Below are 17,677 nucleotides of genomic sequence, written 5' to 3' on the forward strand. Positions count from 1 at the left end.
TAGCTACTGCACAAATAATAATACCACATCTAAATGAAAATACACCATTACAAATGTAACTTCTGTATTCAAAATCTTCAAAGTTTGTAAGCATTAACTGTAACATTACCAACATTTTTAAAAGTAAAAGCACAACATATTTCTTAATATTAGCAACTGCATGTGGCATTTTACAGCTAAAATGTTGAAGTTCAGCTGTTTTAACTACTGTAATCATTAAAAATGTAGCAAGCTGAATATCACTTCCTAACATCATCCCTAGCAAGTAACTTGCAAAGTAATTTCTGATTAATTCGGTTCGGGAGTAGTAGAGATAAAACCCAGCTAACAAAATAACGTCCCCAGAACGTCCCCTGAACGTCCACTGCGAACGTCCCCTGAACGTCTTCGTGTAGGGTTCTTTAAACGTTCGCAGGACGTCGTGAGGGACGTTCGCGGGACGTCCCGAGGGACCTTCGCGGGACGTTTAGAAAACTTTCGGGGACCTTTTCGGAACGTTCACTAGAAGTCCTTTTAACATCTTAAGACCCTTTTATAGTGTAGCATTAGTCTGATAACACAAAATCGAACAACCAAGGAACAAACACAAGGAATATCAGGAAACAAAAATACTTTTATTTTCATAAACAAAAAAAGTGCGTGTGTGTGTGTCTAGTTGCCAAGTTTCCAGCTGAAACGAAGTTCACATGTGTCTTCAAATGCGCTGGCAGCTGTGTGTGTGTGTGTGTGTGTGTGTTTGTCGGTCAGCTGTGGGATTAATCCGATGGTAATTCTCCCCCTTTGGCCCTAAAACAACAAAATAAACATATTCAGTTATGATTTTATCCAAGTGGAATATAACGTTGTCTCATTTCAGCTACATTTAACGTTAGCTTCGTAGTGTTAGGCATAACGGTTATCAGCGGTACATTGCGGACAACTTCAGCAAACGTTTTAAAAGGTAACATTTTCATATAATTTAAAGACGGACAGTGGTTATGGTAACTAATTTATAATAACCTAAAAATTAAAAATACCTTTAGACAGACGACGGACAGAGAAAACACAATAAGGCTGCGTCTGAGGAGGACCGTTAACTGTCACTATACGCTACGCAGCTGAGCGTTGCCATGGATACAAACCATAGACTGTGATACAAACCGCGTACATAAGGAATGACGTCACTCGCTTAGGTGCATTTGATCCTATGATTTGATCGTCACTTGCTTGTTTCTCCAATTTTTTTTGTGTTATTTGATCTGCATGTGTGCTATCAATAATTAGAATAATATTTTTCCTAAAATATATTATTTTTAATAAAACCAGTCACCTTCGCCTGACCAACAGTTTGACAGGTAAATGTTAAGGATACTTTTATTTGTCTTACCTTGTTACTTTCCACTTTCTTTCCAGCAATTTTTCATTCTTCACGTTTTCCTTGGCTGCATTCATCATTTGAAGTCGATGCATTCTTTTAGAGCTCCTGGGATTCAACCTCTTCGTGCATGTGGAATAGCCTTTATAAATAGCTCATATTCAATTGAATCAATTTTCATGTTTTTGATGTTTAAATTATAACGGGTGAAAACAGACTCGTGGTTTTATTACATCTTTAATTAGTGATATAATTTACATGAAAGTTATTATCTTAACATTAAAACACTAACATTTTTAGCATGAACTTAATTTTACAATTAATGCAAATATTTGCATTTATATTTTAGTTTAATTATTCGTTTGTCTGAGTTGCAAAGTGTCAGTTGATGATGGCAAACGCATGGGTGACTGGATTTTGCAAGTGTTGTCATGGAAATGCCAGGTGAGGGACGAAATAGGGACGTTCGCAAACTGGCCCGGACAAATGTCCTCAGAACGTCCGTCAGCGAACGTTATAAAATGGACCAAATGCGAACGTCATCGGAATGTCCGTCAGCGAACGTTACAAAATGGACCAAATGCGAACGTTATCGGAATGTCCTTCAGCGAACGTTACAAAGCGGACCAAATGCGAACGTCATCGGAATGTCCGTCAGCGAACGTTACAAATGGGACCAAGTGCGTACGTCCTCCGAACGTCCGATCGGGAACGTTACAAAGCGGACCTAATGCGGACCTAAGGGGACGTTTGAAACGTCCGGGGGACGTCCCTTGTTTGCTGGGAAGCCCGCCCGCACTGACAATTGATTGGTTGGGTCCTTACATGCGCTTCGTGAGGCACACGCGCACACTAGCACACACGCGCACACTAGCACACACACGCAATCTCTCGCTCCCTCTCTCTCTGCCGTGCACGCGCTACGCATGCGCGCTCTTGCTCGCTCTAGATTCCGGGAGATTTTAACTAATTTGCGGACATCAGGGAGCCGCTATCAATATGCGGGAGACTTGGGATGTGTGTGGCGGCTGGTGGGCCGGCCCGCCGGCCGTCCTGGAGTACCGGCCGTTCTGTGATTCTCCAGATCACACAGATGGCCAGTCCGCCCCTGGGTCAAAATGAACCGAGGTAAAGTTGAGGGTTTTAAAACATGAGTAGAAGTATAGGGACACGCTTAGAAAGTTTATAATTTGGACGTGTTTTGTCTTGCCAATTTAAAAAATGAAATTAAAAACACAGCCTTATGCACAAGAAGAGAGAGAGAGAGAGAGAGAGAGAGAGAGAGAGAGAGAGAGAGAGAGAGAGAGAGAGAGAGAGAGAGAGAGAGAGAGAGAGAGAGAGAGAGGTGCGTTTCCTTGCCCTTGAACGGACACATGCGCACAAAATTATGTTTAAAAAAAAAATCTAAATACCAGTCTTGGCAAGTATTCTCGGCAAGTAAAGTGAACAGTTGAGAAAGAAACCAGGGCCCGTATTCATAAAGAATCTTAATGCAAAGAGTAACTCCTAGTGACAAAATTCTAAGAAAATTCTTAGAAATGTGGGCGTTTACTCTTAAAATTAAAGAAAAAATCCTAAAGAAAAAAGTAATTCAGAAAGTATCTTAACCCTTAAAAGAGGTCTTAAGGTCAAAATTGTTAGGAGTACAGACGTAAGAGGCTTAAGAGTTTCTTTAGCAGAGGAGAAAATGGCAGAAAGACGAAGAGGGAGAAGAAATGTGTTGCAGACAATGGATGACTGAGTTAATAAGACGATTGACACCCGGCCCGAATTTTCCTTTAAGGATGGCCTTGTGTTCATCCACTAACTGGGCTAACAGTAAACACTGTTCCTCTGTCCAGTCGGGCTTTCTCGTCCTTCTTAATTTCTGTACTGTTGGACTTTGTAACTTTGTTATTTAGTATTCATCTCTGCTTGTAATTTGTGTATTTGTTCTTATTTTATTACTGACTGTTCACTTGTTTTTAATAATGCTTGACCTTTATCAGTTAAGAGCATGCTCTCTCCGCCAGAACCGCATTGCAACACATCTTCGTCTTTGCAAATTCCTAATTACAACATTGTAGATGACATTGTATCATCTGATTCTCATAAGTTTCTTCATATTGCGTTAGTAGCTGATAACAACACCAAATCAGTAAAAGAATAAAAATTGCTCTACGAAAGATCTCCATGATTAGCCTGTTTTTGCACTTCCTGCTTTTCCCTGCTTGAGAATTTCTGTCCAATGAATGGATGACCTTAGCACACGTGGTTTTGTTTAAAGAATTTGGTTCACTTGCAAAAAGAGCAGTGTGAAAGCGAACCACACCAAAAAAAAAAAAAAAAAACTAAGTAAACTAACTTTCCTGTGTGAATACACCCTAAGGTACAGTATATAGTTTATAATAGTTTATAATGTGCTAGCGACAAGTAAAAATATAGCTCATCTCTTCATAATCACGGCATTAAGGGGAGATGTTTTATCGGTCTATTTTCTTGTCAGTTTTGTTTTAACAAATATCTTTTTTTAGTTAAAATTTACAGTGAATTTCCATTACTTCTACTTCAGTTCAAATTCGAATTCCATTATTGTTTCCAGCCTCGAATCAAATTAAAAATTTAATAGGAATTCTCAAAATAAATTCTTAGTGATGCACAAGTGTTTGTCTTTATTTTTTGCCATCCCTAGTTGGAATAGTTCCACAGTGACGCATTAGGAAGGCATGTCTGCTGAAAGGCGTGGTTTGGTGAGCACATAAAAGAAAGGAAGATTAGAAATGTGTGTTTGTGTGTGTGTGTACATACAGGAATAGTCACTGTGTACAAAAGGGAGAGGTAACAAAACTGCCAAACGTGGACACAGCAGGGTGAGTAGGCCTACGTTCATTTTATTAGGAGTAAATACAATTTTAAGTGATTTTTTTTTTCTGTTCTGTTGTTTCTTTTTTTTTAACCCTCTACTGCACACATTTTAATGGTACATGATACAAATTATTCCACATCATTTCTTGGTTAATTTGGGAACATTTTATTGATCATTTTTTTTCAAAAAAAAAAAAAAAAAACTTCATAAAGGCTTCTCTACACCTTCATACACACACACATTTTTAAATGTACAGTTCATGTAATTTTAAATTAGATTACTAAAGCAAATAATCTTGCCGCCTTCTCACGCCATGGACTCCTGTGACCACGTGTCAAAAAAGGAAGTCCAGGGGAACGTTCAAGTTCAAAACAAGGGGGTAATCCATCGACCGGAAGTTGAAGCCGGCCGGGTGCCGCCATGTTGTAGCAGAACTTCACTTGCGTTAGCATTTCCATTGACTCCCATTCATTTTGGCGTCACTTTGACAGCGAATAACTTTACATCTGAGGCGTTTAAAGACTCCATTTGTCCATTATTTATTTCTAAAGAAACACGACAATGTATAAAGGGCTCCATTACCTTCTATGTTACATTATGGCCCCCGTAGAAACAGATTTAGTAAAAATAGGCTAACGATTGCGTCATAACCACTCGACTCTCTGTCGCGCTGTACAGAAATTACCGTACAGACAGGAGGAGAAGCTCGCAGGCAATCGGGGGGACGTCCCGTCAAGGGAGAAGCCCATAGATAAAGAGTCCATAAAAGCAACGGAATACTTACTCCTGCTCACTCACGTCAAAGAACTCTTTGCTCAAGTTCCCCGTCTCTGCAAGATTAACGTTGGCAATTTTCACGCACAGCTACTAGAAGATTAACGTCTGTCAGACAGGTTGCTCACGTCATCAAGCTTAGTTTGAGTCGGTTTGAGTCTGCGCGTCAGGAACGGAAGTGCTCAGAAATTGCTAAAAATGGGCTTCAACTGTCTCAACTGATGCTGCGTTCCAGGCAGGTTTTTGAGCACGTAAATCACGACTTCAAACCACGACTCACGACTTTGTAGCATTCCAGGCCAGTCATGCCAAACTACCTGAGCGCAATATACATACTTATTTTTTCAGACACATAACATTGTAATACATAATCCTGTGTGTATATACATACTTATTGTTTCAGACACATAACATTGTAATACATAATCTTGTGTGTATTATATCATTATTATTATATTATTATTAATTTGACTGTGTTGTGGCAAAAATTCATCTCAAACAAACATCACTGCGTAAGAGACACTCAGAGTCAAATTATATAAAATAGAAGTATTTATTCTTGCAAGAATAGGAGCAGTCTAATACACAGTTGTTACCCTGTGCAGAAGAGTGACACACCCCCAGACAGACTGAACTAGCTTTTATCTTAGTTTCAAGGCCTTCTTCCCCCCAGAGCCTTCCTCCCAGTAGTTTTCCATAGACGTCACTAGTTGGCCCATAAGCCCCCCTGCACCAAAATGGCCTTCTGACATCTAGGTCAGAGGTCCTTGTTCGTCTGTTCTCTGGAGTGTCTCCCTCTTCTGCCTCCCCAGGTACATAAACAGAATCTTCTCTCACTACAAGTGAGACACACATGTGACATTCTTTGAATCATCTATATTTTACACATTGAATAGGTTCTCTCTCTTATGATATCTGTTAGGGATCAATGACTATTAAAATTTCCACAACAAATTCCCGCTTTTTATCATTCTGATTACCCATAATCATAACAATAAACAATAAGACAAATTTTAAGTCATATCATCACACTTATACTCTTTATCTCTGATTTTTGCATAAATGATCACTCTCCTTGAACCTGTGAAGAAAAGTTTAGAATGAAGAAGCATAAGGCTGTTTTTGTGGGGGAAAGGCCCCGTAATATTTTAGCTAGCAAGTAAACATTTTTACGACGCCGGGCTAAGCGAGAAATCTCTGTTCCTGCGCTCCTGTAAACAGACCCTCAGTCACGCCAGTAAGGAAAAAGGTAGTTATAACATAGTAAGGAAACAAACAGATAAAAGTATAATAAAAATCACTCAGTTTCAAACCCTATCTTTGTACGCCATCTCGTAACACGGATGACCGCTGCTTGTAACCTTCTTTAAATCTTTTGCCCTTAATCTTTCTCAGAAAATAAACAAATAGAAGAAAAACAAACAGAACACACATTTAACACATATCTCACTGTAGCTCCCGCTACCTGTATCGTCACATAATTTTGTTCATCCTTGGGATAGACTGTCATTTTCACCAATTGAACAGACAGCATGTTTCACCTGTCACTGTAATCATATTCACCCATGAATAACAAAATTATTAGAATAACAATCCTAACTCCTATCATTAAGCCTTTTCCATTAATCTACGCCCATCTCCATTTTTCACCTCGGTTTTCCTAACCATATTTTGTTCACTTCTAATTCAATTTAGTAAGCTCTATTTAATGCCATATTTAACAAAATCTAACCAGAGAAGTCTTATAATTTTATCCATTCTTCTAACCAATGCAGTTGTTCAATATTAACAAAACCACATTCTTAAACCATTAGTTGGTTCACATCCTCCTCCAGGCGTGTTGATCATCTCGTTCGCCCCATGGACTATGGGATGGTTGTGGCCTGTTGGTGTAGGTGAGAGGCTTGGACCCAGGTGTCACACTCTCCAACCATTTTCTGATCCTTATAAGGTTTTCCCTTATATCACGACCGCACCCCCACTGGAGTGACCTGTCACCTGTGAATGGAGACCTTAAGTATTTTGTTAGTGACCGCTTGTCTAGCCGCTCGTCCCCTTTGGTGTGACCTGTGGAATCAACAACCTGAAACATTATCTCCGGATAATTTCTTGCTCACTTAATAGCACTCGGGGTCCTTTTACCCTGAAAAACACTCAACCCACTTTGCTCATGTCCACACAATATTTATACATTTGGAACAGAATTAGTTCTGTTTGATCCAATCCATCCTGACATTCTGTAAAAGGAAAATTTCAAGTTATGCGCTGCGCAGGTGTAGCACCTTTCTGCCACACTAATAACCCAGGCCAGGACAGTTAGCCAAATTCATCCATAACCATTATTTTATTGGCACATTTTGCCCTGTCTCCCAATCCTGCATGCTCTCTGTAAAGAGAAACAAATTTCGAGGTTATTGTCAGATAGTAAAGTACGTAGTTTCTTTTGTCTACTGTTCTCCCGTGTCCTTCGATGCCCTGGCGTTTCCTGTTGAAACAATCTTTGTTATTGGTGTGTGTGCACAGCTGCACACTCACAGACATCAATTTTGTTAGGCAGAAAAATGGCTTCTTTCAGGGCTTTTATCAAATTACCCCTAGTGTTCTCCCAACATTTATTCAGCAAATGTGAACCCCTTAATAAACCATATTTGGCAATTGTTATACCATCCCCCTTTTGATGCACGACACAACTCGAGCATCAATTAAACATAACATTTAACATAGTGTTTTTGATAAAGTTTGCCATCAACACTAATCCAAACGTTGTCCTTAAGACAAATTTCCTCCAGACATCTTTCTCTGTCTCTGAAACAAAAATATTACATTCTTCCCTTAAAGCCACAATCTCATCTTCTTCTCGCAGTATTTGAAGGGCAACGGCCCTGAGTCTCACAGCGTATCCTGCTTTTCAGGCCTGTTGTTTGGTCTCTCAAGTCAGTCATCTACAAACATTTCCAAAGTCATCAATTGTTTCTATCAGGTCAGGTCATGCTGTACAGACTTGGTCATTGTCAGTCAATCATTTCTCCCCCTTTGTTCACAATAATCATAAATGTGAGAGGCTCTCTTGATAATTTCATGTTGACTTAGCCAATATGTCACTTTGTTGTTTCCCTCAAATCTACAACATTTTCATTTATCTCAGCCCATGCCAGATGGTGATCTACAACTACACAATTCCAATTTACTTAAACTGATCTTCAAATCTACATTATGTATGACAAAATTATTACTACCAGACAGAGCTTGATGGCCAATCAACTTAAAGCTTGTCCCATGTTCTGTATTGTCTTTTCATCAGAATTATCAGCTTCTTTAAAATTTGTCATTTGCCTTACCCCATCTGTAATGATAAACTCATTCCAGAGGTTAATGACGCAATATACACACCATTCAGGCGGAATATTAGTGCCCCAAACTAATACAAGACATAAAGTGCTGTCACCATCACACACAATCATACTAGACACACATATGTTAACTGCTCATTCTCAATGTTCACTTTTCTTTATATTATTGCTTAAAGATTTAAATTTTAAATAAGATTTTAACCTTTCCATTTTTCCTGTATCTTCTACCTAATTTTACATGGTCTCCCAACCAGTTTCAAAGCATGTCTTGTTCATTATTCATTAGAATTTAACAAGGTCAGCTGGGTTGTTTTGTTTCATTATCATTATTTTGCTTCAGCTTGCTCTAGCAGGCCGATAACAAAGACAGACACAGTTACCATCCCTTCCTCCGCTCAAGCAGTCTCTCTCACTATAAATAAATAATCTTTTTCAACAGCCTCCTAAGGCTGTAACTTAGTCAAAATTTGTATTCATTACAATAACCTTTGACCATTCACCTTTGTCATCCAGACTTTCCTTAAATCAAAAGCTGTCTTCATCTTTAGCCACCACCATGTCTAACGACCTCCAAGAGTTAAAACTATGTTATAACATATTAGTTCAAAATCAACACTATGATTTTCCTTGCCCTTAAGGCAAACCAGTACATAAAAAGTTTTGCTACTGTCTCCACAACAACTAATGGGAATCACTTCATGGCCTCAGCTGGCTCTTGAAAGCCCACTCCTGTTAGCCCTTTATCTATAATCTCCATCAGGGTGTTTTCCCCTGGCATATTTGCAGACGCTTAGCACAATAAAAAAAACAAGCCATACAATGAATGCGGTTTCTGGTGATTGGTATTAGAGGAACACTCACGTTCCGGGGTCAGACTGTCTGTAACTCCTCACAGCTCATCCGCCCTAACGATAAAGGATGCTGCTGGCCTCACAGTCATCCGCTCCACTCTCATACCTTTCTCACATAAACACCTCCATCTTGAGATGCCCAGTGACTTTACGTGATCCACTCTGGCTTGGGTTGCCCCCTGTCTGGCCAATAGAAGGTCTTACCCGTCATTGAGTAGCCACTCGTGCCCACTGGTGACCGCTCTTTCCCATCACAGGCTGTTTGCTTCAACAGAACTCAGCTGTTTTCTAGAGCTTAGGAAAGGCACGTTCAAGAGTCACCAGAGCCATTCGGATTGCCTAATAGTGTTCACATAGGGAGACAGATTAATAACAACAGTATTTAATCACTTAAATCCATTAACCATCTTAAAAGCAGCAACCTAGCTACTTAGATTTATACTCAGTGAATTTAGATCACAACCGTACATTCAGTGTACTTCATCTGTAGCCGGAGCCATCGGTCCTGAATGGTGGAGACTAAATGAGACAGAGAAGTTACTGGTCCTAAAAAACTAATCAAAATGTCATCTCTCTCTGTATTATTATTTTAAATACTTCTTTAAAGTCATTCAGTTTTACTTTTAAAACAAACTGCTCTCTAAATGGTTTCTTTTACCATCTCTGTGTCTATGATTCTTCAACTGACACACTGTGCTTTACACATTATCACAGATAACAGCTTTTAGCTGACTCATTGAATGAGAGAGACTCTGAGACTCTATTGGATGGTACACTGCTCTCTTATATACTTCTAACATCAAACTTTTATCTATTATCTTTTAACTCTATCCCAGCTTAAGGCATCTTTGCCAGATATTACATACGGTTTCAAATAAACATATTATTTATATTTGTCTTTTGCCCACACATCAGGAAATTTAGGCATTACAAATTTCCACTCAGATTGAGTCTGTTGCACTGGCAGTTTCAGGCACAGCACACATCAGATTTTAGATAAGCGAGCTGTTTCATTACAGCCCATAACAAACTTATCTTTTGAAAGCAAAACATCAGCTTCTAGTTCTTTCATGGTCAACTTTTCAAGCTGTTTGTTTAATCAGCATTTAGCAACTGTTAATCCAGTACTGCTTCTGCTTATTTGTTCTTACATAAAAATAATTATTCTAGTTCTCAATAACGTTTCACATTTCTCAATCTCAATTTTAATTGTCAAGTTCTCTACCATAGTTTAATATTTGACTTAAGATTTCTCTTGGAGTTTATCAATCTCCAATTAGGATTCACACTAAGTTTGACGAGGCAAGCACTCTCTGCTTGTGATACTTTTGCAGTTATTGTAAATCATCTGTGAGATTAGTCTCTCTATATCATCTAAAATCTTTTTAAAAATTTTAATTGCAACACAATCATCCTTTTAGTTACTTTGATATATTCTGCAACTCACATTTGTTGGAGTCATTCATTTTACATCAACCTGTATTCCACAATTCACTTATAAAAATTAGTATTATAGATCTTTTCTTCAAAAGGATTCACTTTAAGATCAATCTTTTGACCTTGTTTTTTATCTCTTATTTCTCAGACCAAAAATTGTCACTGTCGTCATTTAAACGCTGATCTATTTTCAAACCAATATTATTATCAGAAATGTGTCACGTGTTAAATGGTCCTGTTGACCACAGTCAAGACAATCTCTTGTCATCTGGTTGGTTCGTGTGTCAGCCTCAACTACAGCATCAGACACCTTGCAGTTTGATCACTGTGAGCTTCCAAAGGGCTCCAACTAACTGCACTTGAAGCAGTGTGTGTCCCATTCAGGAATGTAAACAGACCCACTGATAAGCAGTTCTCTGTATTCCTTTGACCATCCACCAATGGCGGATTCAATCACTATAGCCAAATCATACTCTTCATCATTATTATTGGCAGAACATAATTTCATGAGCAGCACAGAAAATGCTCAAAATATTCGAATTTGTTTTCTGTCTTTACCTTACTAATTTGGTATTATCATCAACAACACTAATTACAAGTACTGTTGCTGTTATCCCAGCTTATCTTTTACAAAACATCATCTGCAAATCTCTTCAAAGTGAGATCTTCAGAGCAGAGCTGTTTACAGCATTTGCTCTCTTCTGTCTCACTATTTATTTACTTATTTATTTTCCCGGACTGTTCCGTTACTCTTCATAAAGTGTAACAATTTGTACATCATTATTTTCATTTCCACTGGTTTGAAGCCTTTTTCTTCCATCACATTATTGTCTCAGTCTTATCTCTACTGTTTCCCCAAAACAGATTATATTACTCAGTCCGTAAATTACACAGACAACCATTATAGCTACTTGCTTCTTTAATCTTATTTTCTTAACATTAATAAAATAAAACAGATATATCATCATTTCAATCATTATTTTATCAAAATCTAGAATTGTTCCCCATTCTGCTTAAAACATTCTTCATATCATGTTAATCCCTGTCAATCATACAATGCCTTATTTTATTCTAAAACTTTTCATATCATTTAAACAGTTAATTTGACTTCCATAAATTCTATCAGACCATTTCTATTTTCATCACATATAGTTTTCTACTATATTTCTCCTTTCTTTTCCCTACATGCCAGTTCCTTCATTATCCTCTCCTTTCTTTTCTCAAACATGCCAGTTCCTTCATTATCTAACCAGTACATGATTGTTTGAACAATCCCCACACACACATGTCTCACACACCAACCTTTTTTGTTTTTTCACTTCCCTCTTCCACCAAGTCTTCATATCACAGTTCCCTCTATTTCACACAGACAGCCTTATTGCTTCTTGCTACTTCAATCCTTGTCATATAAATTTAAGTTCTATAGACATCTAATGTCATGCATCCATTTACTGGATAAAGAAGTAAAAAAAAAACATTATTTCTCCTGGCAGTTCGACATTTTATCTTCAACTCAATAATCCATTATCTGTTCACATTTTTTACACACATGTTGAACGCAGCCACAACAACCTTTTGTCCCGCTGCCCTGTTCCACTGATTCTCGCACACTCTTAGTCTATTTGTGCTCATGGTAGCTCATGATCATGGTATTTTCTCAGTTTTTTTTTTTTTCCCAATATCTAAAACATACATTTCCCCCATACTTTCCTAGTTCTTTCCTAGTTCTACAGAAAACCGGTGTATCAAATTTCGCAAGCTTGCTTTTGAGACATCCCCATACTGGCTGTTTTCTGTTCTCTGTGGATTTCTCTTCAACGCGCGTTTTCTTTAATCTGTTAGGCGTCCCCAACAAATCTGATTCTTTTCTTTTAACCCAAATCAGTCGGGTTGCACTATTAGTGCCCTCCTAATTAAGGTTTACCAAAAAATTCTGGTTCCCCCTAATTAGCCTCAGTACCTAAAAACAATTTGCTCCGTCGTAGAACAACTAATTTTCAGGGTACCTATCTGTTTGAAATCTCTTGATCTGTTACAGTTCTCACTTAATCCCAGATTATTTTATCTGCTTGAAATTTCTTGTTCTGTTACAGACCTCAATTAATCTCAGATTACGTACCACAGAAACAGCCTTCAGCCAATATGGTTCAATTTCACTCTTCTCCCCAATTAAACTGAATTTAATTAACTTACCCAAAAGAAAATAAATTGAACTGTCTCTTACCAGAGATGCTTCTGTTGCCACCTGCGGGTTCTTTAGATTCCAGTGGTCGATTCTCCCGGCCCTGATATCGGTCGGCCCCTCTCTCTCAAGTTTACGAGGTAGAGCTGGAACTTACTTAGTCCAGGTGGCCAAACACCGTCCGATCTCAGGTCCAGGAGGCACGTCCAAGGAATATCACTTCTGACACCAAAACTGTTGTGGCAAAAATTCATCTCAAACAAACATCACTGCGTAAGAGACACTCAGAGTCAAATTATATAAAATAGAAGTATTTATTCTTGCAAGAATAGGAGCAGTCTAATACACAGTTGTTACCCTGTGCAGAAGAGTGACACACCCCCAGACAGACTGAACTAGCTTTTATCTTAGTTTCAAGGCCTTCTTCCCCCCAGAGCCTTCCTCCCAGTAGTTTTCCATAGACGTCACTAGTTGGCCCATAAGCCCCCCTGCACCAAAATGGCCTTCTGACATCTAGGTCAGAGGTCCTTGTTCGTCTGTTCTCTGGAGTGTCTCCCTCTTCTGCCTCCCCAGGTACATAAACAGAATCTTCTCTCACTACAAGTGAGACACACATGTGACATTCTTTGAATCATCTATATTTTACACATTGAATAGGTTCTCTCTCTTATGATATCTGTTAGGGATCAATGACTATTAAAATTTCCACAACAACTGCAACGTTATATTGTCCTAAAGTGTATTCTCACTGTGTACCGCCTGCAGAAACACTGCATCCGTAGGGGCTGCCATTGTTGTTTTGTATGGTTTTGCGGGCTATGTGACGTCAGAACTCGTAACTGGGAGTACATCGATCTAGTACGAGTTCACGGGTGGGAAGTCACGGGTTTGACTGCCGTTCCAGTGTACTTTCACGGGTATAAGGTTGGAAAAACACAGGTTACAGGTTGCCTGGAACGCGGCATGAGTTCCAATGAGATGGCTCTGTCCATTTCTTATACTGTCTATGGTTCAAAACGGTGCGCAACGTTTTGCTACGGTTTCCGGGTTGAACGTCATGTTTCCTGGAAACGGCGTGCACCGGTGGGCAACGGGGTTTGAGATGCGTTTTCTCTTGTTTGGTGGGTGTGTCAGAACTGCAGTCCAATCAGCAGCAACATGTATATAACGCACGCTGTATTAAAATAAACTCGCACAATGGGTTCAAGGAAAGTTATTTACAAATGTAGCTCGGTATTGTCACGGATCCACCGACGTCAGCACCAAACACCATCACTCCACCCACTCGTTCCGGTTCCCCTGAATACTAATCGTCATCACCTGTTGTCATTAATCCCCGTAACAATCACCCTCTCTATAAGAACTCACCTCTCACAGTCACTCACTGTCTGGTCTCGTTACTACTACGTCTACAGACTCCCGCTTGAGAGCTACTTGATATCATCGCTACTTACCTTCGGTTGTTCCAGTACTCCTCGACTCATCTCCTGCTCCAATATCCGTTCTCCCTCCGTCTCCCTCTCCGCACCTGGCCGCGGATCCTGCTACCACTCCTGCTCAGATAAGAGAGACATTATCAGACGGTTATCCTGCTATCCCTTGCTTCTGCTATCCCGTTCCTCACCTGCCATCCTCTGTTTCATTAAACCTGGTTATACTCACTCGTCTGTGTCCTTCTGGTTTGTGACAGAAGACCAGACCACACATCACTATGCTGCAACCCGCTTCCAGCACCAGCGCTTCAGCGAATCCACCATCACCGTCCATTCCCCGGACCAGCGCACCCACATCCGCTACTTCCATCGTGACCGCTTCTTCCGCGTCTGCCTCAGCCAGTCCCATGGCCCAACCAGCGCCCTTCTCTGGCGAGGAGGAGGAGTGCAGCGGCTTCCTCTTGCAGTGCGAGCTCTACATGGAAATGAATCCCTCGTCTTTCCCCACCGAGCGTTCGAGGGTCGCATTCTTCATTTCCCTACTTCGAGGTCGAGCGCTCAATTGGGCTCATGCTCTATGGAAAGCTCGAGGCCCTGTCACCCAGACTTTCACCGCTTTTTCCGGTCACTTCATCGAGGTATTCACTCAGTCAGCCCATTCCATCTCGATGCAGGATCAGTTGTTTCGTCTGAAGCAAGGAAGATTGTCTGTGGCGACATATGCACTTCAATTCCGAACCCTCGCTGCGTCTCTGGGCTGGAATGAATCAGCTCTTATTACCGCTTTCCGCCACGGGTTGAATCAGGACATCCGCCTTCAGCTGGCGATCTACGATGATAGTATCGGAATTGAAAGCCTCATTCAGCGATCCATCCGCATCGATCAACGCCGCACTGCCTGCCAGCTGGACCGCCCTGCACCTCCGCCTCCTCGTCCATCATCTAACTACAGCCCTCCCGCACCTCAACCAATGGAAATCGGTACCACCCGCCTTCCCGAAACCGAGAGAAATCGCCGAATCACCAACGGCTTGTGTTTGTATTGTGGAGCCGCCGGCCACCTGATCGCATCCTGTCCCACTCGTCCTCCGCGACCCGCTGTGAGTACCGTACATTTGCCACTATCAATCTCCGTCTTGAAATATACTCCAGCCACTATCACTTATATGAACCGTTCCCTTCCAGTTCAGACGCTGATCGATTCCGGCTCAGCGGCCAACTTCATCTCTCTCTCCACCCTTCACCGTCTTCAAACCAAGCAGCGCACCATTCCTCATAAACTACAAGTCCATTCCATTCTGGGTCAACCGTTGGGACGCGGTCGGGTTGGTCATCGAAGCCCCGACCTGAGGCTAGAGATTGGATGGCTCCATAAAGAGGTAATTTCCTTTCTGGTACTGGAGGGCTCAATGGCCGAGATCATCCTGGGGCGCCCTTGGTTAGAAACCCATTCACCACACCTCCAATGGTCCACCGGAGAAATCTTACAGTGGGGTAACGACTGTTTCCATCGTTGTCTGCCATCCTTTCCAAAGATCATCCGTCATCTCCCCACTCCGGTCGAGAAGGTCCTGCTGACCACCACCACCGTGGAAAGTCCTCCCGTCGATCTTCCACCGGAAATCCCCACTCCATACGGGGCGTTCCAGGATGTTTTCGACAAACAACGCGCAACCACTCTACCTCCACACCGGCCATGGGACTGCGCGATCGACCTGCTGCCTGGGGCGGTTCTACCGCGAGGTAAGATCTACCCTCTGTCCATCCCGGAACAGAAGGCCATGGAGGAGTACATCCAGGAGGCGCTTAACCAAGGATTCATCCGACCATCCACTTCCCCTGCCGCTTCGAGTTTCTTCTTCGTGGGCAAGAAGGATGGAGGCTTGCGCCCCTGCATCGATTATCGTACTCTCAATCAAGCAACCGTCAAATTCCGTTATCCCCTTCCTCTGGTCCCAGCCGCTCTGGAACAACTCCGAGGGGCAACCGTCTACACCAAACTCGATCTTCGTAGTGCCTACAACCTCATCCGTGTCCGGGATGGAGATGAATGGAAGACCGCCTTCATCACCCCCGCGGGGCACTACGAATACCTGGTTATGCCCTTCGGATTGTCCAACTCACCTTCCATTTTCCAAGGTTTCATGAACGAAATCTTCCGCGACCTCCTTAACCAGTTTGTAGTCATCTACATAGACGATATCCTCATCTACTCCCCTGATCTGCCGACCCATATCCGCCATGTGCAAACGGTACTTCAACGACTCAGAGACTACCAGCTTTATCTCAAACTGGAAAAGTGTGAATTCCATCAGAATACCATCCAGTTCCTCGGCTACATCATCTCCCCCCAAGGTATCACCATGGACCAGAGGAAGGTGGAAGCTGTGATCAACTGGCCACAACCCACCACTCGCAAGGAACTTCAACGTTTCCTGGGGTTCGCCAACTTCTACCGCCGGTTCATCCCGAACTTCAGTCCTATCAGTTCTTCACTTACCGACCTGCTCAAGAAGGGGGCCAAGTCTCCGTCCTGGGACACCTCAGCTACTCGAGCATTCCACAATTTGAAGACCGCCTTCAGTTCCGCTCCTACCCTTTCACTCCCAAATCCAGCTCTACCCTTCATCGTGGAAGTGGACGCCTCTACCTCTGGGGTAGGAGCGGTTCTATCACAGCGGCAGGGGAATCCACCACAACTCCATCAATGCGCCTTCTACTCCAAGAAACTGTCCCCGGCGGAGCAGAATTATGACATCGGCAATCGAGAGTTACTAGCCATCAAACTAGCGTTGGAGGAATGGAGACACTGGCTGGAGGGAGCTCAACACCCCTTCACTGTTATCACCGATCATCGAAACCTTGAATACCTCCGAGAGGCTAAAAGACTCAATTCCCGCCAAGCTCGTTGGGCCCTATTCTTTACCCGCTTCAACTTCTCCGTAACCTATCGTCCAGGCCACAAGAATATAAAAGCAGACGCTCTGTCCCGACAATTTCAGCCAGATATACCTCCTTCGAACCCCGAAACCATTCTCCCTCCAGCCGTGGTTGTAAGCCCCATCCAGTGGAGCTTAGATGACCACATCGCCGACGCCACCCGTGTCGAACCTGCTCCGCCGGGAGGTCCTGAGGGACGGGTTTTTGTACCAACCCGCCTCCGTCTGTCCCTCATGGACTCAGTGCACACCTCCCCGGGCTCTGGACACCCAGGCAGCCAATCTACTCTCTCGCTCGTCCAACAACGCTATTGGTGGCCGGGTATGGCCCAGGATATCTCCCGGTTCGTCAAAGGATGCTCAGTCTGCGCCATGGCCAAAGTTCCTCGACATCTCCCTGAAGGCAAGCTGGTTCCCCTGCCCATACCTGCTCGACCCTGGTCCCATCTCGGGGCGGACTTCGTCACCGACCTCCCCATGTCCGATAACCACACCTGCATTCTAGTGGTGGT

This window comes from Rhinichthys klamathensis, unplaced genomic scaffold (genome assembly GCF_029890125.1).
Source record: "Rhinichthys klamathensis goyatoka isolate OS25496 unplaced genomic scaffold, OSU_Roscu_1.1 h1tg000251l_1, whole genome shotgun sequence".
Lineage (NCBI taxonomy): Eukaryota > Metazoa > Chordata > Actinopteri > Cypriniformes > Leuciscidae > Rhinichthys > Rhinichthys klamathensis.